The sequence below is a fragment of the Plectrocnemia conspersa genome, unplaced genomic scaffold, assembly GCF_051122295.1.
Source record: "Plectrocnemia conspersa isolate PC_06_02 unplaced genomic scaffold, ASM5112229v1 ptg000014l, whole genome shotgun sequence".
In the NCBI taxonomy this organism is placed as follows: Eukaryota; Metazoa; Arthropoda; class Insecta; order Trichoptera; family Polycentropodidae; genus Plectrocnemia; species Plectrocnemia conspersa.
This window is the reverse complement of record NW_028277178.1, coordinates 16,979,240-17,003,569: the sequence shown is the minus strand read 5'-3', so window position 1 is coordinate 17,003,569 and position 24,330 is coordinate 16,979,240. Positions and strand designations below refer to the sequence as shown.

Below are 24,330 nucleotides of genomic sequence, written 5' to 3'. Positions count from 1 at the left end.
TCTCAAAATGACACAATTAAATAGTCAAGATTTTGGGACGCGGAACGAGAAATTTTTTCCATCTGATTAAGAAATTGTATTAAATTATCAGAAATAAGCGTTCATTTTATTTTTAACGATCCGAAGCTGAATTTCGTTTTCTCTTACCCATTTTTGTTTTCAGTATAGATACGGGTGTTAAAAATTATACATTTTATTTTGCATATTATTTTAAAACGTTAAGAAATTGTTCACCACAATAATTCTAGAGTTACTTATTTTAGTAAGATGTTTTGCCGTTTCTATAAGTGCAATGTTTTCGAATGACTATTCTTATCTGTATATGCCTTTAATTATCAACGGTTCTTAAATATACTAAACGGGTCACCAACCGCTAATTGTTTTAAAGAAATCTTTAATAAGACATTGGAATGTGATAATCGATGCATTGTTTCTGCCATAAATCTATACTATTGCAGTGTCCTATTTAGCACTGTAACAATTCATTTTAGAACGTTTTGGCCTAATCTAAGAAACTATAGAAAAATAAAAATATTAACAACAAATAGGCATATATACGTATCGGTGACATATAATGATTTTTCAATGAAAATGTTTATTTTAATGCGCAGTGAGGAATTTAATCAAAAAATTTTCCCCGTACAACAATAAATCGTAAAAAGATAGATAGTTTTGTATATAAAAAGCTATTATTAAAAACAATGAAAATTACTGTGAAAAAACTACATAAACTTGTAAAACAACTACAATACGTTTTTTTAACTTCTTCAACATTTTTTTAAAGAAATATGTTGTGTTGAAATTTTTGGCTTTTTCCTTTTTAACTAACATTTTCATTCAAAATGTAAATATAAGACACAATTTATTACGTAGCGTTACAAAGTTGAGATAACTGATGGTTAAATTCTAGCCTGAATAAATTATTCTATTGTGTGATTTGCCGCGCAGCTCGAAAATTATAGATTTTTAGTAATAAACTATTTCTCTTAAATAAAATGCCTGATTAAATTTATTGCACACTGCGATTTTTTTATAAATTGCTCTTTTCTAAGTACAGAGAGGTATTAGGTTGCATTACGTAAATATTTTTATATTTAACTAATATAACTTATTGATGGATGAATGAACCAGGATGGGATGGGAAATATATTTTTTTTAAATTGAGGAAAATATAATATATGAATATAATAACGATTTTTAAGAAAAATATTGTAACATATCGCATTTAGCGGCCAAGTCGGTCTTGAGATTTTCGTTATTATGAAAAAATCCAAAAACGGTGATAAAAAAATTCGATGTCTCGTATGTAAATGAATAGCTTATAGAAAAATACCAAAAAAAATATTTTCGCTAAGATCTGAGTGAAAACGGAAATTTATGTTTTGGGTTTGTCGGTTTTTAAAAATCGTTTTTTTGTAAAAAAATTGAAAAGTTCGAAAACTGGTTTTAGAATTTAAAAAACAGTTTCAAATACTATAAATTATATATAAAAATTGATTAGTAGTTATACAACATCTGCCATATTCACTTGATGTATTTTTTTTTGTAATATGTAGAAAAGGGTAGAAAAAATACATTTATGGAGAAAGAACAGTAGAAACTATTTTGCAACATTTTGTACTAAAACCATTATTTACGATTAGTTTTTCGGTTTTTAAGAATCTGTTTTTTTTAAATTTGGGAAATTCGAAAACCATAAATCATGTGCTTTAGATTAATTATTTAACAAAATGATGTGTCAAATTTTGTTGTTGATAAATTTGTAAAGATTAAAATTAATATATTAACTTAAAAAACATTTTGACTTGAATCGCTTCGGCTTATTTATTGAACTAAAACTAAATTTAACGAATAATAAATATTTAAACAAAGAAATCTAGTGTATTCATACTAGCTCTTAAAACTTCTTCCTACGTGAAGAAATTTGTGTTTTTCTTATTCTTGTGAGAAGACCGTCTAACTAGGGTTTCGAAGAAAAACAAAAATGTATCAAAAGTTTTGGCGTGTTTTAAAATAAATAAAACTAATTTTTATTTATTTTCATTTTGATCTTAAGTGACCCACAGATTGAAAGCCACTGATAACATAATTCTAACGAAAAACCGAACTGTCAATCGAGTGCTAAGACGACTTTTGTGCATGCGCTAAACTATTTCATTTCATGTGTGCTCGTAAACGTGTGCAAGCGCGGCAGTGGCGGTGATAAAACCAACTTGTACCGGAAAATTTTGTATTTTAGTCTCTTTAAATGATCTAGGTTTTTTGCTTTTCCCATCACCAAAAGATTATTTTTTTAAGTTCTATTTGCATTTCCGCAACGAATGACCATAATATACTCTTTACATTATCATTAAAAAAAATTAAGTTAAAATGAAAATATGAATTTATTTCACTGTAGCTAGAATTTGATTGAAACCTACCTAATAGTGTCGCGCTCAGTGCGGCTCTGCGCCTTTCCGAGGGTTTCGGGTGCGCTCGCGTTCTCTCTATCTATCTCTCTCTCTCTCGGCAACAACGGACAGGGTGGGATTTTCCTCGGGCGGCGTGCGGCCACGTGCGGGCTCGTCAGTCGAGTCGCGGCCTTCGTGCTGTGCGGTGCGTGAACGTTTTCGTCGTCGTTGAGTAATTAGCGGGAGATCGCTAGCCAGTGCTAGTGCCAGTGCCGGTGCCCGAGAGCGCTTCGCCAGCAGCCGGAGGTAGTTCCACAATACGACCGCAACCTGCCCGACCGACGCACGGCGGCTCTCCCGACGCCGCATACCGAACATTCCACGGGCGATCCCCCCTCTCCTGCGCACTCTTGAACTCGTTTTCGATATGAAAATAAATGCCTAACTACCTTCACGCCTCTTTCTCGACGTGCTCCGGCTCTATTCTATCGAGCCGCATTCCGAATTCCCGCATCCGAGCGGGACACGGGACTCGGGTCTCCGACGACGTAAACAAACGTAATCTACGATATTGCGCGAAAGTGACGATAGACCCTAGGGTCACATTCTTGTAAGAATCGAATACAATCCATATATGGTACCGTTTGCAATTACGATCAATTTCAAATTAATCACACATCATATATTGACACACGTGTTTCGCGACCTTTTCATTGATAACGATTGTTTACGTTTTTACGCATTGAACGCACGATACGTGGACGACGTCTCGTTTGTGTTGTTACTCCTATAAAATTAATTTCGGGTTTTAACGTTGACCGATCGTTGATGTCTAGTTGTAGATTTATTTTACAGGCGTAAGATAAAACATATAATAACTGTTGTTATAGTAACGAAAGCTATATATTATACAAACTCATTTTAATATATTTTTGTAACGTTTTTTTTAAATATTATATTTGACATCTGTTCATTTGTTTAATCTGGAAGTAATATTTTGAATTATTTTCTTGATAATATTACATTCGTAAATATACGAAAGTAATGTTAATCACAATTTATTTATAAACTCTTCGGAGTTCTGCATGGCAGCATCCTTAGTCCACATATTTTCTCCACATTTATTGACGACATTCCTGCGCCGCATAATTCGATCCACCTTTATAGAACATTTGCCAAAGATCTGGAGACAATTGAATTTCCTAGCGTAGGAATGTATTTTTAATATATATTTTTATTACCGGTTCGATGGATTTAATTTTATATTTATAATAATATTGTGACGTATTAATCAATATCAGACACGTCCATATATATTTTTATTTGTTTTTCAGTAGTGTATTAAAACAAATACAGTAAAACCATCAATTTTTATGAAGTTGGATTATCAAAATAAGACAATTCCAGCTATCTTGTTTCATTTTCAGACGTATACATAGATAGGTTAACAGCATGTCAAATCTTTGTTTTATAAAAATATTTCGTAACGTGATATCTATATATTAAATAATTTATTCTTTATTTTATTTATACGTCAAATTACAAGCACATAATTGCACAAAATTGTGCCGTCGAGAGGCAATTGTTACTGTTTATTTACTATATATGCAGAAATGCAGAGCGAATGAGCCACACAAAATAAAATTATGTCAAACCAAAGAAAGAAAATGACCATTACAGTCCACCACCATAATTATTTGGTTCCGTAATACCACTGGTTTTTATTTACATTGGTTTTTATCAAAATAAGATTAGCTTAAAGTTTCATATATTATATATATTTTTATAAATTAAAAATAAATACTGTGAGATTTAAATATTTATTATTTTATGCATTTTTATTTTTAATAGTTTTTAATTCTGATAAGAAAACTGTAGTTGATTTCATTACTACTGTTATGTATTATGCTTAATTGAATAATATCATTTACTGAAAATACCTGAAATTTTTTTAAACATATTTTTTTGAATTACTTGCCTAAATTTTTTTCGGTCGATTAGTATTACTTAATTATTCTACAGATGCATGAAACATAACATTTTCTCTATTCTTGAAGTACTTTTTAAATGTCAGGAACCTGTTAACAAATCAGTTTAACACATTCTTATTGTAAATATTTGGCCCTCATATAAAAGTACAATTATTACGTTATTCACCTGTATTTCAAACAAACTCTCTTTTAACAAAAATGCAAAAATGTTAGTTATTTGTCATATTTTTGCTTTGGAGTTTTCATATTGAGGTAGTCATTGATAACTCGAGAGTTTTGCGCAATATTTGTATTCTGGGTTTCAGTGCTGACCCATCGTCGATATCTACGTCGAAACTGCTTCATGACAGCCGTCAATGTCGCATTATAAAAAATATTCGTGTATATGTGCGTGCGCTCTTATACGTATGTATATTTTTTTCGACATTCCGCATATTTTTTTATTTCGTCGCTCGCGAATGTTGGCATGTCTTCTTAATCCGCGAAAAATAAACTCATCTCGATTTTTGAATCATGGCGAAGAAGTGGAAAAGCCGGTTTCTGTCTTATCCCCGCGTTGAAATTTCGCGAACGATCTCCGTCGAATACTTTCGCGTACGTTCGGAATTTTTTTCGCATTGAATCGAAAAAAAACGCCTCCGCAATATTTTTTATTCCGTTTAATGCTCAATACACAATTTCAACTGCGAAGGTTTTCGATTTGTGCTCTCCGAGGTGAAATCTCCCGACCGAAGACAACAATAAAATTAAACGCGCGTTATTATCGTTATTGTAATGCGTGCGTTAAAACGAAATTCGATTTTGACATGTGCGATGGCGTGTCGCGCGCGTTTCGTATCGATATGATGACTATGTTTATGGAGTTCAAATTTCACAACCCACTTTCTTCGGGTTGACCGCATTTAGTCTCGTGTGTTGCTCTCGCGCTTACAAAATCCACGGTCGGATAGTCGACTCGTTCTTAGCAATACTAAAATCGATTGTGCCGTTCGAGCCGAGAGACGGGAGACATTAGAACGTGCGTACGAAATTCTAATCACATAAAAAAAACTAATCGCAAAATTCGCAACGCCGGAGACGCACTTTGAATATTTCGTTTCGGCGGAAAATCCGTCAGTATTGCACAACTTTATCAAAACCGTAAACGACGATTTAATGCTCTTCTTTATGTCGAAAATATCAAATAAAAAATATTGCATTTGCAATGCATGATTTCAAAACGATTACAATACGCATATGTTTGATAAATTGTTTTTGGAGTCGCGTCAAATAAAATCACTTTCATATGTGAAATCGTTCTAAATTTTTATTCTCAATTTCATACGCCATATGTTGTCAAAATAAACATTCGGATCGGCGGCGCTTTTCATTCAATAAATTGATGATAGTTCAATTAATTGTACTACATATCATATCTATAACAATGTGAAAGCAATCGATGAAAATCGATGGTTATGATAATCAGGAAAATCAGTTTTTCCTGATTATTATATTTTAAAATAAAAGTCATAAACAAAAGTCGAAAACATTAAGAAAGCATTCGCCAAAAATATTTATAAAAAGAAAAAAAATGTATAAAACAATATGTATAACTATTATTTCATTAGCGATAGCTTCCGAGTTGTTTATTATAATATACATACATATGTATTATTTAGAGAGGTACTGCTTTTCTTTAGCTTTAAAAATTAACCTTAAATTTTATTTTATTACAAAAATGTAGCTATATTTTCATATTTTTTATAGTATATTTTTTAGAAGTTTAGCTATAATTAGTGTTTCTATTTTTCTCGATGTTTTCTATTCTAGAGACATGAGAAATTTAGACTTATGTATTTTACAGTATATATTTTTATTATTACAGAATATATCTTTGTACATGAAAAATCTGGGTCAATAGAAGTTTTTGTCAGATAACAATATCCTCTTTTTATAATCACAGTCAATGTTACACAATATCCTCGTAAATTAATAAAAAAAAGTTGAACTGTAAAATGTTATCGTAGGAATGTTTTTGTTGAAAGTGCAATAAATCCATACGTAATAATCATAATTGCTTAGTTTACCATAATTATTTCACTTATGCTAAGTGTAAAGGAGAAATAAGTAATAGTTTCTTATTATTAGTAATTTATTTTTCATGATTGTGTATCTATAAATTCGTTATAATATAACTGCAACTATTTCTTAAGAAACTCGATTATTCGTTTTCTTATACATTAATTAAAAATACGTTTTAGAAAAGGCAATTTTTCATAATTTGTTATTATTGAAATGTATCCAAGAAAATATACATTTCAACATTTTTATTAATTATTATTGCACAATAAAATTCATTAAGTTTATAATTTTAAAAACATTACTTAAATTGATTAACGTTTGCCAATATATTTAGGTTGTTTCAAACCCAAACCCTTAAATATCTCAATATATGAATATATGGACATATACCAATTTTAAAAATATCGGTTCATATATTATATTACATTTTTTGTTTGTTTCTTTATATGTATTATTTATATATTTTTTTGTGCATTGAAATTATTGTTTTCGACCATCGTGACGCATTGGGGTATTTTGTTAGGTTACGATGGTCTTAATTTAATATAAATAAATAATTTATAATATATTGTTGATATTCCAGATTTTTAGTTTTACTTGAAGCTATTCATTATATCTGATCGATTTACCAAATTGGTTTAGATTTACCCCGCTGTAACGTATTGGACTACGTCTGGGCACAACAACTTTTTTTCTTAAAATATTTAATGTACATTATATTTCCTTTCGTATGATGTTTATAGTATTTACATGAAAACATTGACTCTAGTTTCATTTAGTCAGCGAACGAATCCTTACCAAAAACTTCACTGCATTCCTAATTTTTGAGGAAATCTTAACGAGATGTTTGAGATGATCATAAAATTAATTTTGTCGAATATTATATCGGATTTCTGTCTCTTTTTACACTACCTGCTCTGAATGCAGCTGTGTATTTAGCCGATGCAATTGTTTGTGCAATTGCATTGCTTATATATCATTTAAAAATATGCGTATTAATTTAATTTTTTACAACAAAAAACATTTTTTTTAATTCTCAAGAAACCATCATTTTTCACGAGAAATAAAAAATCATCACTTTTCATTATTTTTGAAAATTTTTAAAAAAATAATTCTCGGAAAAAATCGCTTCCTATAATACATAATAAACGTTTATACACATGCTTCACTCCAGTCATTTTTGAGATATTTATTTTATTTTATTTTAATAAAAGGCTTGATTATATATTTTTATTGAATACGAAATATATGATTTTTTATAATGTTATATCAAGAAAGCCCTAGATTAGATATGAGAAACCAGAATAAGTGATTATTATAAAAATAATGCCGATCGTTCACCACATATGATTTTTCTAGCCTAATCTGATTAAAAATCGTATTATTTATTCTCCATTTAGCTCATAGTACGCACTTGGTATAAAAAAATGACAGGAAAAGGTAAAACGTGTTTTAAATATAGTATGTTTCAAGCTTTATTTATTTTTATGATGAAATATACTATTTTGTATAATTTTTAGATTTACTAGTGAATAGGTAAATAAATATTAATATGCTACTAAACGAGATATCATGTATTAACCTTTGATTAAAATAGATCTACCACTGTAACAGTATAGGTGTTAGACTGTAACATGTTTTTATTGATTATAACATATTTATAATATATTTTTTTTTTAAATGGGTTTGAATTCCATTTGAACCAGGAGATCGGAATTAATGATTATTTTGTAATTATAATTCCGATAGATTATATATTAGAGTTTCCTAGATTTTCATAATCTCACGAATTGCTATGATGATAATTAAAATAAAACCGAGCTAAGTCATGCATTGTGCCATATATTGATTGTAGTAATAGTTTATAATTAATAAACAGATGTAACTGATTTCAGTCTAATGTCTCACTAATTTACTTCAAAGTTATTGATTGTGTGTACTTCGTGGTATAAAAAATACTATTTTTGTTGTTGTTAATAGCACAATTTTAAACGATATTCATATATATTCTACTGCAAAAACCGAATATAGTTGTTTGGCTTTTAAGCGCGACACTACTAATATTTTGGTCACATGTTAAATAGTTTGAAAGTTTTTGTTGATTTGAGAAAGGTGCATTATGTATGCTAATTGAAAAAGAAAAGTACTCTTTGATGCATATGAAAAAATCTTTTTGTACATATTCAATATGTTATTCATCAGAATATCACAGTCTCTTCTCCAGTATAAAGCGTACTGAGTTCGCGTGTAATTTGTGCGTCAAAGCGAACCGCATAGTTTCGTCCCGCATTTTTTCGTCGCGACCAAAGCGAGGTATCCACGGTTGAAACGTCGATTAGTACAATTTCGCTCGTCGCCAATAATTAAGTGGAATTTCGCCACGAACGTAGAGCATTCCGCTTGTACGATTCACTCTTTTTAGTTCGTTGTGTGATTTTTTTTTATTATTATTTCACTGCAAAACAACACAAATAACTAAACGTTTACGCCGCTGTATTATTTTTTTTATTTAGATTTCACTATTGCCGGGCATTGTTGCGCGCGTTGCGTCATCGTTACGTTTCGGAATTCGCTTTATAAATTCGCACGGCAAATCGAACCACACGCGCAAAGCCTACGCGAGGACGAAGGCTTGTCTATTATGAAGATGCATGGAAGAAATCGATTTGCTTGATTTGATCGGAACACATTTTGAAGACTACTTAAATAGACACATAAACGTGATCGAGGCATGACATCTGAAAGATTTTTACCGAAATCCTTACACTCTGGTTGTTCTAAGAATATAATACTAGCCGCGCGTGGTTGCGCTTATTTAACCCTTACCACAATGTTAAAATTATATTTAGTTGAAATGTATAATAAAAATATGATGTATAATTTTCTAGTTTTAGGCTCTATATAGTAATTTTGATTTTTTAAAGTGGAAAATTAGAATGGATATTTTTTTACTATTGTGTGTATGTGTTACAGGCAAAGTATGAATTTAGAAAATGCATACATTAACTAGTCACTGTATGCACTATCAAATCACTCAGTACAAATCAGTTACAGTACACACCAAATAACTCACGAGCAAGTTATTGTATGCTCTCACTGTTCAGTGTTTGTCAAAAAATTAAAAATTAAATCATTTATGTGCTTAATAGATATTTTAGAACATTTGTATAAGGTAAATTTTGGTGCCAATTTATGTATTTTTCCGTTATTCATGGGGTTTTCACTGCTCTGACTAACGCTCACTCGTCACGAACCAGTCCAATGTTATTTAATTGGCTCTACGATTAGTCGCTGGCGATTTGGTTGGTTATCAGATCTTGTTCGTTGACGATGTAACTAGCTCGCGTCGAATAGTTCATACACTCTCTAGTTAAAGTATACATTGAAATGTAGCGCTGTAAGCTTTAACTAAAACTCATAGTTAGTGCATACTTTGCCTAGTCATTGTATCGGTTTTATCTTAAGAAATGCGCGCTACTTCAGGAATACTTTAGTATTGCGCACTCTTTATGATGCTCTAGTCTGCAGCATACTAGAAACTAGCTCTATTATTTGGATTCCAGGCGTATGAATCGAAGCTGTAAAAAGTTCAGCGTAAATTCCTTCGATATTTATACTTGAAGGAATATGGGTATTATCCGTCCTTGTTGCCTGGGTGCGCTTGGTTACGTTTCTATGTCAAGTCGCAGATGTGTTTATATAATTCTCGGTCACGTCCACTGTTCTTGCCTGTATAGTCTAGAACTGGAGCACTTGCCAACTCTTCTCTAACATATGATATTGACATTTTCTCGTGTTTTGGTTTAATTCGTGTGGGAAAATGCAGTTTGAGCAAAAGTATTTATTAAAAGATCAGTTTTAATGATATCTAATAAAAGAGACAGTATAAGGAAAATAAATATTTAGCTGAAATCAGCGTGTAATTTTACATATCTTGTTACTTTTTGTATTGTGTGAGATATAGAATATTACTTACCATAAAATCGATTAGTTACATAGCAATGCTCTTATCAGTGTGTTACGATGTTCAGTAAGCATCGTTATACTACACAAGTGTCTTAACATACTTGGTGTGAAAATTTATACGTGCATTTGTCATAAAAGCGTTACAAAAGGACCTTCACCCAGAAGCGAGCCAGCGCGGTCAAACGCTCGGTCATTTTTATTGCTTTCCGCGCATAGTACTACATATACTCATGCTGGAAACCTTAAAAGGTCATTTTGTGTTGTGCAAATCGGAAATGTTTATTCATAAGAGGCTTTTGTTTGGCCACGGCGAGATTGCGTAACGATAAACATTGTTTTATTGTCGCGCGAGTGAGACGGTTTTGCAACGCGTCGTTACGTTCGCGATAAATCGCTCGGTCAATGAGTGATGAAGTGTGCGAACTAGTAAACTTTTGCGTAATTTTTTTTCAGTAAGCGTTATGACCGAGTGCATACTTTATGAAGCAAAAAATCACCGTGAACCGCCCACTCGCATACCGATCGTCATTAACTCGGTAGCGCTTGCTAAACCGCGCTTTAAAATTAATCATTCCAGGTATTAATTTAAGTTTTATTATGTAACGAATTTGCTGGAGCCAATACGTAATTTTGAGATGTGTAGAATCAATATCAGACATGCATATTCTGTATTACTTATTTATTACTATTGTCACTATCTCAATTATGTTTTATTTTGACGACAGACACAAAAATAAACTTCAAAAGTAGACGTGCCCAAATATTTTTTAATTAAATATAACTATACTATAAATAAATTTCAATAATTTTCTCCCAGGCTATTGTTGGTCTAAGATAATTTATTATTTATTTTCTGCATAAAAATATACTTAATAGTGCAAATTTATTTTTATAGCAGATTGACTAGCAGATTGACCAGTCCAGAAATATATACTAAATCTATTTGTAGACTTGCTGAGTTAAAAATATTTTGCATTTCATGATATTTGATATTATAAGATCTCTTAGCGGAAATGCGAGAATATTAATTAATTTATGCACGGTGCAAAAATTCCATTCATTCGACTCAGCCATAATAACGATATTAAGTTTTACTATATACAATAGTTGAAATATTCAATAAAAATAATCAATCATAAATTTTATATTACATAATAAATTACGCATGTGAAATAATCATACGTAAGTTTTTTAATACATATTTTATTTTGATTCGTGTAATTAAACAAATCCGTTATTCTATTTTTTTCATGATTATTACAAGTATCAAAACGTGTAGTTATATTAAATCTGAACTAACAGTGTGCGCGCGATTAGTATTGACTAAGATGTAGAGAACACTCATAATTATTTCTTAGAGCTAGCAGATGATATTTGAAAATAAACATTATTTATTTAAGCTTATAAATGCTATAGCTTACCAACTTTTTTTAGTTGAACTAACATATAAATTATTTTCGAAAACGTGTCAATTGCACTGTGGTTCTAAAACGCTATTAATGGTTATAACTGCGAAATATATTCTGATAACTATTTCAATATATATATATATATATATATATATATATATATATATATATATATATATATATATATATATATATATATAGATAATAATTTTATATTTATTAAAAACTAAATAATAAAAATTGCATGGTATATTTTTATTGTTAGCATATCAAGATGTTAAAAAATATTTGTTTAGCTCCATCTCATGACCTCATCGCTCTTCTTATTCTTATTATATTCTTTATTCTGTGGTTACCATACAGTTGTATTCGCCGCTTTTCAGCGTCTTTTTTTTTCTTAAATGCGTTAATTTATTAAATAATTATTATATAATAAGCAACTATTGTTTTGTTTTACTATAAATTTAAAAAATATTTTCTAAAGATAATTAATGGTAAAATAGTATTGGTGCATAGTATTTAAATGTTATGTGTGAGGGCGGAGGCAATGTAGTTTTTGCTTGCGGCGCTAAATAAATTAGAGCTGGTCCTAGATGAATTTTCAGATTACTTTAAAGTATTGTGAATATTTGGCTTAATTTTCAACTTTATCCATTAAAAGTTGGTGTTTTCTGGTTCAGATTTTGTTGATGAAAAAATAGTTTAAAAAACTTACAGTTATTTTTAATCAGCCTTCGTAGAATTCTGTATTACCATTTTTTTGAAATGCACAAAAGTGACTCCAATTTACAAAAGCCGAAATAATCTATAGCTTTATTGTTATATTTAAATATATTTCCAATCACTATAATTATTTTTTCGTTGAACAAATCAAAACCACATATACACTCATTAAAAGTTATGACTTTTGACATGAAAAATATGGTAAAATCTCTTAAAACATTACCAATTAAGAAAGTTAATGCTATAAAGAACTATTATAGAATCGTCAATAACTTGTTGTTTATGATTCGCAATACTCAAAAGAGTATTTAACACATTATGAAGTACCACATTAACACAGCAATTGTTCATATGCTGACTATTTAAAAGTGTTTAAATCTATTAGAGCAATTGATTATTCATCGTCTCTATAAGATGTCTTAGTATTAATAAGTGTGATTTATTTATTAACATTTTATAAATAAAAAAACTAGATCCCGAGAGATTTTTCTATGATCTTTGAGGAATTATTCTCAAAAGAGAATAATTTAGCCATTTTTGTAAATTAATCTGGGGTTTGTTGAATGCAAAAAATACGCCTCATATTCTTCCTTAGTATATAAAAATAAAGATCAGCAATATTCTAGTAACTACTGTATGTAAGGCTGAAAGAAATTTCTTTCTATAATTGTTGCGCCAATAATAAATTTTCAATTTCTTTAATAGATTCCAATGATTCAATGAGTCGCGAGGGTCCTTTAAATTTGTCGAGCCATTAAATAATTTTTTTCCCCATTTGACATATTTTAGATTTTGAAGAATAAGTAAAGAAATCTTTTTTTTATTGGTGAATAATTCTTGATTTAGCAAATAGTTAATTAATGAAATGAATGACTGGTTTCTTCGATTATATAATTTTTCTTTAATTTACGTTGAAATTTCGAGCTTAGCACATATTGATATTTTCCAATTGTCTTAAAAAAAATTAAGGCCCCTTCAACTGGCAATAATAATCGTGAGACCATTGTCAATAACAGCTGTTGTTACTTTACAAAAACAATATAAAAAAAAAAATTTGGATTATTGAAAAAAATATCCCTTAATCGTTTTGCATTCTGCGTAATTTCCCATGCGTAATTTCTATTTATCAGAGCGGTTTCTTAGATCACTAATGCAAAAATAAAACCGCCGGCCGGTTAGAGTAATAGAAAATCACAAAAAAATTGTTAGTTATTCAAATACTAAATATTCGTATAAATTTAATTTTATATAATAAAAATGCTTCATAAAATTTCACGAGAAATGAGAATTTTCGATCTTACATTTTTCTCAAGAAATCCGGAGAATAAACACTAGATGTCACTATGCATAACCTAACTTGATTTTCGGTGTGATTATGAAAATCTCGGAAACCCTAATATTTGATGATCGATTTCAATTATATTTATGAATGCTACCTAATTCCTATTTCTAAGACACGATATAAATTGAAAAGTCCATATGGGATTCAAACCCAAGTTTTTCCAGTATTCACCGACTTTTACCATTGCTCTATTATATTAGAACAGACACCAAAACTCCTAGCATGATTGCTATACTTATTGAACTAAGATTTTTCACTCTGTTTCAACCTTTCTTTTTAAAAACCAACACGCCCTTATAGAAACCAATCCTATTCCCTATTTAAATATCTGGAAAGATATTTCATATAAGAAGTTGGATAGCTTTCTAATTGGACATTGATGTTAAATCTATATTATATTATCTATATTTGAATAACTTTGGTGTAATGATAGATTGTATTTCGTTTTGGAATATCTATAATAATCAAAGAAAATGTTTTTCTGGTTAATTTTCCCACTCTTTTGTAGGGTTGGTTTTTCCGAGATCCACTTTTCACTTTCGTCGCGCAGTCGTCTCCTGTGGCACGCAGCTCGAGCGGCTCTCGAGGAATGCGGCCCGCGCGATCAGCGGTCCTTGGCCCCCGAATGACCTTCTCGCCGTGTCAAGGTCAAGCCCGCACCGCCACCTCGTGCCTTCGCGCGTTTAACCTTTCAACCCGGCGGCCGCTTTTTCTCCGCTTCGAGGAAATCCGCCGGGGAGAAAAAGAAAACTCGCGCGCCATCTGCAATTACGAAGACAACAACCGATGATAAATAATAACAGTCGGCTCGTTTCCAAGAACGCGTCTCCATTCGGTCATCCTGGGCCGCTCTCGCTCCGCTGACGAGTCGAGGTCGTCACTCTCGCGCCACTTTTTGGAATTCCATAATTGCATTATGATATGAAAACTAGTTTTGTTTCACTTTGTTGCGCGGACCGAAAAAAAAAACATTCCACGGCCGCACGATAATAACACGAGAGATGAGCGTTGACAAATTACGAACAGACTCAAATGTTGGATAATAAAGGGGCAGGGTAGGATTTAAAACTCTTCTAGATTGACTGGGAGTGTTTTGAAATGAAAGTGTATATTCAAGATTAGTCTATTTCGTCTATTAAATAAACATATTTTGTACTTTCTTATAACATATATCATTAAAGAATAGTGATTCTAGCACTTGTCGTTTATCTCCATATATAGATTTGTAGAGTTTGACTTTGATAACCTCAATACCTCACATAATGCATACATATATTAAGTTTTTCTGCTCGTGTAAGACACTTTACCTATTGGAAACTCTATGCTAGCGCGTTCCAAGCCTTCCAAAATTGCCAATACATACCCGGCACGTTCCTGAGGGGCAGCTCATCTCCATTACGAATGCTTATTTTAAACTATTGTGCTAGTTATACGATTACAAAATATATATTTATTGTAAATTTTTCTGTTGTAATGCATTACAACAGACTTTTCCATATCTTTTATTAATTAATAGATGTCGCTAAATTTATTTCTTAATTATTCATACGTGAGATAAATCTAATCTGTGATAATCTATCTAATTTACAATTATATTATAATAACTAACTTTGATTTCCTAAACTCGATAGAAATTTAAAAACCTGTTCATACGAGAGTCTTTCATGTAATAATCACCGACTTATACCACTCGTCTATCTTGCTGATCGAATAATTATCTAATATTGAAATAACTTATATGTTTATTTAGTTTAAAAAATACTAATATACTTTGATTTCATTTGTAAAGTGTAGGTATACATAACATATATATACAGTGGTGCCTTGGTTTACGATTTAACTCGTTCCGTGACGGAGCTTGTAACTCAAACTACTCGTATGCCAAATCAATTTTATCTATTGAAATTAATTGAAATGCCATTAATCCATATCAATGGAGAAAATGTAAATGGTAAATACATACTAACTAAATTAAAAATAAAGTTTATTTTTAAGTTATGTAATACATTTATTGCTCGTATGTCGAGTCATATTAAAAAAATGCTCGTAAGTCGAGGTTCCACTGTTTAATACATTTAAGGCATTGACAATATTGTGGGTGAATTTAACAAATCCATACTTTGAAATATTATTTGCTTTTTAGAATATAACTATCAACTAAACTCACACGAATAATTATATATTTTTAAGATCGTTAGTTTAATGGGAAATCACGAATTTATTTGTCCAATATTCTTGGAATAGTCTAGAATAGACTTTATTACCATACTCATCAAGGTTTGAGTAATATTATTATGAAAATATAATACTCTTTTTAATTTTGACGCCTCATATATAACTTAATTTTTAAGCTTAGTTTGTCCTGGGAATTATTTAACTTGTTGACAATAAGCAATCGTTACATTTTTATCTTAGCGATATATTTCTTTTTTTTCGCATGATAAATGATATAGTGTTTGTCTTTATTTTTTTTTATAAAACAACTATTATAAGTTCATAACATATATAATTGAGACTCATTGAAATAGAATAGTTACGAAACTTAATTATTGATAAAATAGTGTCTGCTTTGTGTGCTCTTTTGATACGAAGAATATACTATGACTAAACTTTCTGGAAAAGTTAATTGTTGCAGTAACACTCGACCTAAATATTGCCATATGTTCTTATACTGTATCTTTTTATTATGCATGTGTCATTTCTGACTTTGGGGTTATCGTTCACCCCATCTAAGCCTCAAATTATAATGCAGAACAAAGGTTGGAATTACTCGCGTGATAAACTAATAACTAGCATTACTTCACGATTGTTCGTATTAATATTATCACGCGAGGTTAAGTCTAAGCCGCAGTTAACTATTTAGATTTTTTTATAATAACAAATACACATACACAATAATATTCTCAGGCGAGAAATATAAAATATGTTGATGTTATGAATTTATTTACTTCACGCGTCGTCAGGTAATCCAAAAATATATGTAAACACACTTTGAATGTTAATGATGAGCGGTGATATTAAGTTGCAGTTGAATTCTAATGTTTACAAACAATGCGTCCTTAAGTGAGGTGTATACATAAATGTGAATTGGTCTACAACTTTAACTTTAAATTTATCACCAATCCAATCCAAAAAAATGCGTCTAACGTATACATAAATATTTATATTTCATTCCTAAATCAACATGAAATGATCTTTTTACATTGTATATATAAGCCAAATATGCAAGATATTTAAAGAAAAGGGTTAATACGTTATTATTTAAATATATGTGCTAGTAATAGAGTCAAAGGTGGCAAGTAATAGCCGTTTAATTGCACGAGTAACTTAACAACTTCTGTACAGGTTGAAACGTACATTTATATAACTAATTTATTATCTTATTTTGTACTGTTATAGTATCTTGATTTTATTTAGTAAATTTATTTTTATAAATCTGTCATTAAAAACGTCCCGAGGAAAATCAAATTTTAATAAATTAAAATATCTGTTTTTATTTATTTTGAGACAAAAGGGCTCAGACTTGCGGCAATGACTTTTTTTCTATTGACATCACAATCATTTTCTTATTATTATAATATTTTAAAAACATTGTAGTGCATTAAAATAATCTTACTATTCGGAATTGATTTTATTGACTGTATAATCGCTGCATAAAAAAAACTGCATAATCGCTGTAAACAAACATTCGATATATTTATCTACTATTATTCATATAATACATAGATATAGCTGTAAAGCTTTCACATTTACTCGTATAATATTTATCGCTTTTTAGTGTTTGTTACATAGGTATTTAACAGTGATAATAAAATCTGAAACATCTTAACTAGTACGCAACGACTTTACGTGGTTTCGTAGCGGTTGCGTCTCTAATTCCATATTGTTAACGTAATCGCGTGCATTCCTCAAATTGTTTTGTATTCCCACTTAACGACCGTCATCAATATTGAACAAGGTTACTAAATAAAATTTCAAAACGAATGTTTATACTCGTAGTATCGAGCGACGTTAGCGCCGCGTTACGGTCGTCTCAGGTGAGCGAGTTAATTGGTGTTAATTAAAAAAAAAGGCATAGCTATAACACAATGACGGTCAATCCCCGCTTTTGCTTCGAGGCGAATTCCTCCTCCGGCTCCTCGTTAACTTCTTTTCAGCGACGGAGGTTCATATATATAAAACTCCTCGGAGGTTCTTCTGCTTCTACTCTTTTTATTTATACCACACAGCAGCCACCACCCTCTCGGCCGCATACATATTAATGCGCGCAGGTAGCTCGAGCGCGAACACAAAAGGACTCAATAAAATCGGCTACCGTAAACCGCGGTAGCCGGTGCTCCTATTATGCTCAGATTATGGCGTGAATATTCGACGTCTTCATAATAATTATCCTGGCGGGACCATTTTATATATGTATGTATATACAGCGCATATCTGGTCGGATCGCCAAGGCCGCCGCGGGATAATCGACGCATGGAATTTTTATATGTACTTGTTTTTTTGCCTGACCCTATCATATACGATGTTTATATTATAAATATATTTGTAAAGTGTTTTAGATACCTATGTTATGTAGGCCGCCTAAAAATACCACGGATTTTCTAGACGTGAAAAATAAGCTCAAAAGCTTTCCACTTCATCGAATTCATAACTTTACCTTCTAAAATAATTATTAGGGAATTATACAATTCAACGAAACGAGAAGGCAAAAACATTTTAAAGAACTAATATACTTTCGAGATAGTTAGGTATTTGTTAATTGACCTGTATTTTTATAATTTACGACATAACTGCACAAATAATGATGATTAAATTGATAAAAAACAGATATATTTTTTTATGTTTTTTTTAACTTCAAGTACTGGTAGATATAGAATTAATGAAAATATTTATCTGTAACAGAATTCAATTTGTGGAGCAGTGCTAAGAGACATTGCTTATAAAGTGAAGGTCATGGCTTAAAATCTTACATCGATTTTAACTATATATTTTTTTAATAATATGCATTATAATTGCGGTAGGTCGTAACTTATATCATATGAATTATTCTACTGAGAAAATTAGAGAATCAGTTTCTGTATTATATATTATATAACTTAATCGACAATAAACGTATGGCCATAATTCTTAAAATATTACAGTATCTACTGTGTTTTGCGGTTCCTATAACATGGTCTCTTACCGGCTTATCTATTTTGGTGGATATTTGTATTGATAAAAATTTTATCAATATTTATTTTATTCTTATTATTATATATATATAATATTAACAAGTATCTCATTTTTATATTATTAATATAAAAAATATTATTTATTGCTATTTCTCATACATATCTTTTATTAATGCATTTTTATGAATTCTCTCGCAATTTAGGGTATAGTTTTTTATATCGTGGTGTACCACGATTTACTCGATTCTTATCGAAATATTTTTTTGTGACTTAGGTTTTGTTGGGAAGCATACGAATTTGCAGTTTTAATATTGATTTAAATATAAGTAATTTACTTTACTTTCGCGGCATATTTTTGTTCTGCTTGTATCAGTTGTATCTATTTCATATTTTCACGAAAGTTGAGTCTAAAGTATGCAAGACTATGCCGTATACTATGCCAGTCTGGACTCCAGATTTTTGTTATACATTTTAATTTTTACTAATTTATCGACAGCGAAATATTTTTTTCTTTCTATGAGAAAAGTTACTTCGACGCCTTTAGTGAGATTTGCAGTTACTAGCTATTTGTCAAACCATTTTTTATTTTATCTATCTATCTGTTCGTTGTGGATTTTTATTAAAACATAGAAAGCGGTGATATAATTTTTGTAAGGTTTAGTTGAGAAATCACTAAATAGCCAGGGTCCTAAAATTAAACATTGAGGGACTCCAGTGTCTGGAAATGGACGAATGATTTTCAATTTTAATACGAAAGATTCTAGCGTTTAAAAACGAGTTTAATAATTTAACTAAAGCAACTGAAAAAATTCGGAATATTGAGGATAATTTTAGTATGACAATTTTCGTTCATGTTTTCATAAATATTAAAATTGTTGAAAATAAAAAATACGTTAATTCGATTATAGTAGCAATATTTTGAATAACGTTTAATAATCATTTGATTACAAAAAAATCAATAAAACATATCTCAAAAATGGCGTGCTACATGAAATACATAATACAAAAATCCATAATTTAAAATACTATTTTAGTGTGAAAATACAAGTCGTATAAATATAGGGCAATTTGCGATTTACATGATATTTATATTATTAGCGTAAATTTCAATATGAAAAACATTGTTGTAGGAATCAATCATAATCCCTTTAAATTTGGATCTTTAATAATGCACTATTACGGTTATAGTTAATGCAATTGTACAAGTATGTTCTGTTATACATATTAAGTAATGAAAAAAATTAGAAAATTGTGTTATTAAATTAACTTTAATTTTAATTGATGGTCTTTACCTCTTTCTTGTAAAAAATACTTGATAGGCTACTTACATTATAATGGTAACAGTTGGATTAATGTAGACTTTCCATTATGTCTTCCATGTGATGATGAATAAATATTATTAGAATGTAAGATTATTTTAATAATACGATACAGTGTATAATTCTATATATTCAGGATATAGAATCTTTTTCGTTATTTTGTCCTCTTGCCTAAGCAATGCCTTGGTGGATGGAACCAACGGATTTCACATAAGATTTTTTACGTCGTCTCCGACGATTCGTCTTGCGTCGTCGCGTCGTATCTCGAGACGGGGTGGACGTCCAGCATTCGGCGGTCCAGCCGCCTCGAACCGGTATCGGCGCCATACTTCTGTTGCGTAAAGTCAGGATTTCTCATCGTCATGACATGGATTTAAATAAGGAAAAATGCGGCTCGAGTTATGTAATCGATCCTGCGTGTGAGTGTTTTTTTATAGTCCTCGAACTTCGATCGCGAGGCAAGCGTTCTAATTTTTTGTTTATTTTGAATAAATTTGCCAAGACGGCCTTCGAAGCTTTTACTATCAAGCATACTCATACTACTCGATTATCATGAATGAGAAATATGCGATATTTGAGGAGGAGAAGAATGTTAGACGAAGTGTATAAAAAGCCAGCGAGGCTTCTCGGGCGATTCAGAATAGGAATTTGTGGTCTGATCTCGCGGGTTGCCGTCGTGCTCGGGTATATCAGGATAGGAATGTGCGTTGTGATGTTATGCTCGTACGTGTGGGTAGTGGAAATCGGAATTTTTTATATTTCACAAGTATGATTAACAATTTTGTTTATATTTCGAATATAATCAGCGGTTTCTTAATAACAAGGTCAACGAGTAATAAAACCCTTTAATTAAATAAAAATATTTCTCATAAATTGCCTTTATTTATTATCCTTATTAAATAATACGATCTCAGGTAATAAACAACAGATTTAAAATATCAATGTTGTTATAAGATTTCTAGCCTTGAACAATCACTAAAATAAAAATACAAGACATGGGGGAGGACTATTAGATGCTGATTTATTATTATATCATAAATAGTATTTCCGTTTATGTACAGATTCGAAGCTCAATCAGAATATTTTTTTAAGTTAAAAATCACAACAAGAAAAAAAATTCTGTTCAAAATTTTACCTTCTCTATTTCCCTTTTAATTATTTTATATTTTTTTATGTCTAATTAAAATATTTCGCATAAAATATGATTGCAGAAAATATGTCGCAACGGTGAATAATTTTTATATTTATTTGTAGCATAGAAATGGTTAACTCGTACCTATTAGTATATATTTAAAAAATATATTACGATGTTATAAAATATATAATATGCCTTTTTTATCATGAGGCTCGGAATCATTGTTTTCCCAGGGTACGAGCATATTTTTTCATTTGGGACGAAATCAAATTTAAATTTCGTTACGATCTTCATTTATAACAAATAAACTGTAAGAGTATTGACTATTAATGACTTTCCAAATCAAAAAATGTGGTGAGTTATAATTGCTTCTAGTATACAAAATAAAGAGAGGTATACAAGTCACTGAAAATCCATCAATCTTGTACTGATTGAGTTTAGATGTCTGTTTGTGTATTTTTTATACCATAATACATTGTCGGAATTGCGTAACAGTGGCAGGTTTTTATATAATTTCAAATTAATGTTAATAGAATCGGAGATGGCAATCTACGGCCCACGAGCCGGACCCGGCTCACAGTCCATTAGTTTAATATTATTCCTATATTCAACCAAATTACCCTCAGGGTTTTTTTTAATAATCAAATGAGCTTCTGATTAGATATACATATACTCAAAAATAAATTTTATCTCCATTGCTATTGTTGATTTAGGGTTGAAAATATTGAATAAAAAAATATTGATAAGACTACTAATAACAAACACCGATTGAATAATTAAATTATCGTTAATTTATATAAAAGTTATACATTTTTGCAATTGGCAAAAACTAAAGGGACAAAACTCGTTATTGTCGTTCGCAGAAGTCATTTTTATATATTTTTTTTATAAATAACGTGAAAGAGGCGTTAAGATAATAATCTCTATAACCGTACCTCGAAAATAGCAAAGCAACACTGTCCTGTGTACTTACACATACCGGCACATCCCTCACACCGTACGACCAATCACAGTGCAGACATTTATCACGATTTGAGCGCTAAAAAATAATTGCAAACAACACAACAGCAGTAATAAAAATGTAGCTACCCCTAAAATACACCATAGATTCTCTAATATTTAGCCGTGTAATTGTATTAAAATGTTTAAAAATAACATTAAAAGTTACTAGTTTTCGATGTCCATTCATCGTTTGCCATTCAAAATCGTAATATTTGCGCTCGAAGACTTCGTGCGCATGCGCCGGATTGTCACTGACAGGTGTTTGACGGATCGCCGGTTTTTCTAATCGCGCGTGGGAAGCTGTCGTTGGGAAATCGTACGCACGGACGGAAACGGCAGCGATTTTTTCCATCTCCTATCCGAATCTGATGCAACGCCGCCATTTACATAATTTCACCGGCGCGGTTCGCTTTCTACCCGTAAACACTTGTGTGTTTTGGGCGCCAAAACTCCGTCGCCGCTCGCTATGCCCGCGCCATGTTGTCGGCCATGTTGCGTGACGTCACGACCCGATTGGGCCGCATTCCTCAGGCGCCCGTGCCCGCGTCGAGGACGTCACTCATCTCCGGATGATCGCGCCGGGTGTGTTGCATCGAGTGCGCAACAATTCTTCGACAATTCGAAGATGGCGTTTCGGACGTGGAAACCGGTAGCACGGTCCGGCGCGGGGCCGCATTGGGCACCCGAAATGCCCATCCAATATTTAATGATGCGGATGAGTAGCAACAGCGTCCATGATTGATAAATAAATTAGCAGCATTAGAACAACAACAAAATCAAACATATTTGATAACACTATGTATGTCTTCCATAAGCATACTTTGATTATTTATTTATTTATTTTTGGTTAAAAGTTTTAAATTCGAGTGACAGGGTGACCGGATTCTGAATATATGTGATTGTTTGATTCTCAAATATATTTACTTTTAATTCCAACTGCTTAATATTTTTTCCTATTTTTAGTGAACATTTGTGTAATTACAAGAAATGTAAGTGTATCATACCAATGTAAATTACTAATATAATTGTAAAATATTTTTTAATTAAAATCATATTAACATCTGTTATATATACTTACAGACTTTGTTTTGCTATAACTATGTGTATATTGATTATCTATGATCAGAATTTTTCGCTGTGCACAATTTTCCTTTGCTCAATAATCACCGAACCAAGTGACAGTGATCTCATGACAATTTTGTTTTGCTAACTTTCTTCCACCTAAATACTGATATAATATTCTCATAACATAACTACATTTACGTAGTTAAGGAAATAGTTTATATTAGATAAGTAAAATGATGAATTCTCTCAGAAATAATATTTATAAACAAGAAATTCTTGAATAGTCTGTTTTTACCCCAGAATTTAATTTTATGTGGTATTTTTCATAGTAATAAACATTCCACCAGTAATTTTTCATTGCTTACCTTAATCTTTAATTGTAATTTTCCTGAAAAATGTGTGGTCTTTAATAATGTAGTGTACTTATTATCTACTAATTTATGTGTTTGAAACTTTCGTCATTATAAAGTGCATTTACGCGGAAAAAATCTGCACGATCTGACCTTGATTCAAGTGTAAACAAAATTTTGGTTTATAATGAGTTCGTGTCGATATTTTTAAGGCCGCATTCATTGATCAAATATTAATTAAGCTTGTGATAAAAACTAAATACGAGAGTCATAGTCAGAAATAAATACTAATTCCGCTTTATTACATTTTTAATAATAATGATTATATTTTATTACATATCGCATAATATTAATACCGTCATATTTCCGGTGAATTAAAAATATTTAATTTCAACTACTGTTACGA

General features: G+C 30.8%; 1 protein-coding gene across 1 annotated transcript in view; it reads left to right on the top strand.

Annotated features, from left to right (window-relative positions):
* The first annotated feature begins 2,558 nt into the window (after positions 1-2,558).
* Positions 2,559-24,330, top strand: part of ex (FERM domain containing expanded) — a 45,209-nt gene continuing 23,437 nt past the window's right edge. Inside the window, exon 1 of the mRNA XM_088203202.1 lies at positions 2,559-2,696. The gene's annotated coding sequence lies outside the window, so the exon portion shown is untranslated. The remainder of the gene's footprint in view (positions 2,697-24,330) is intronic.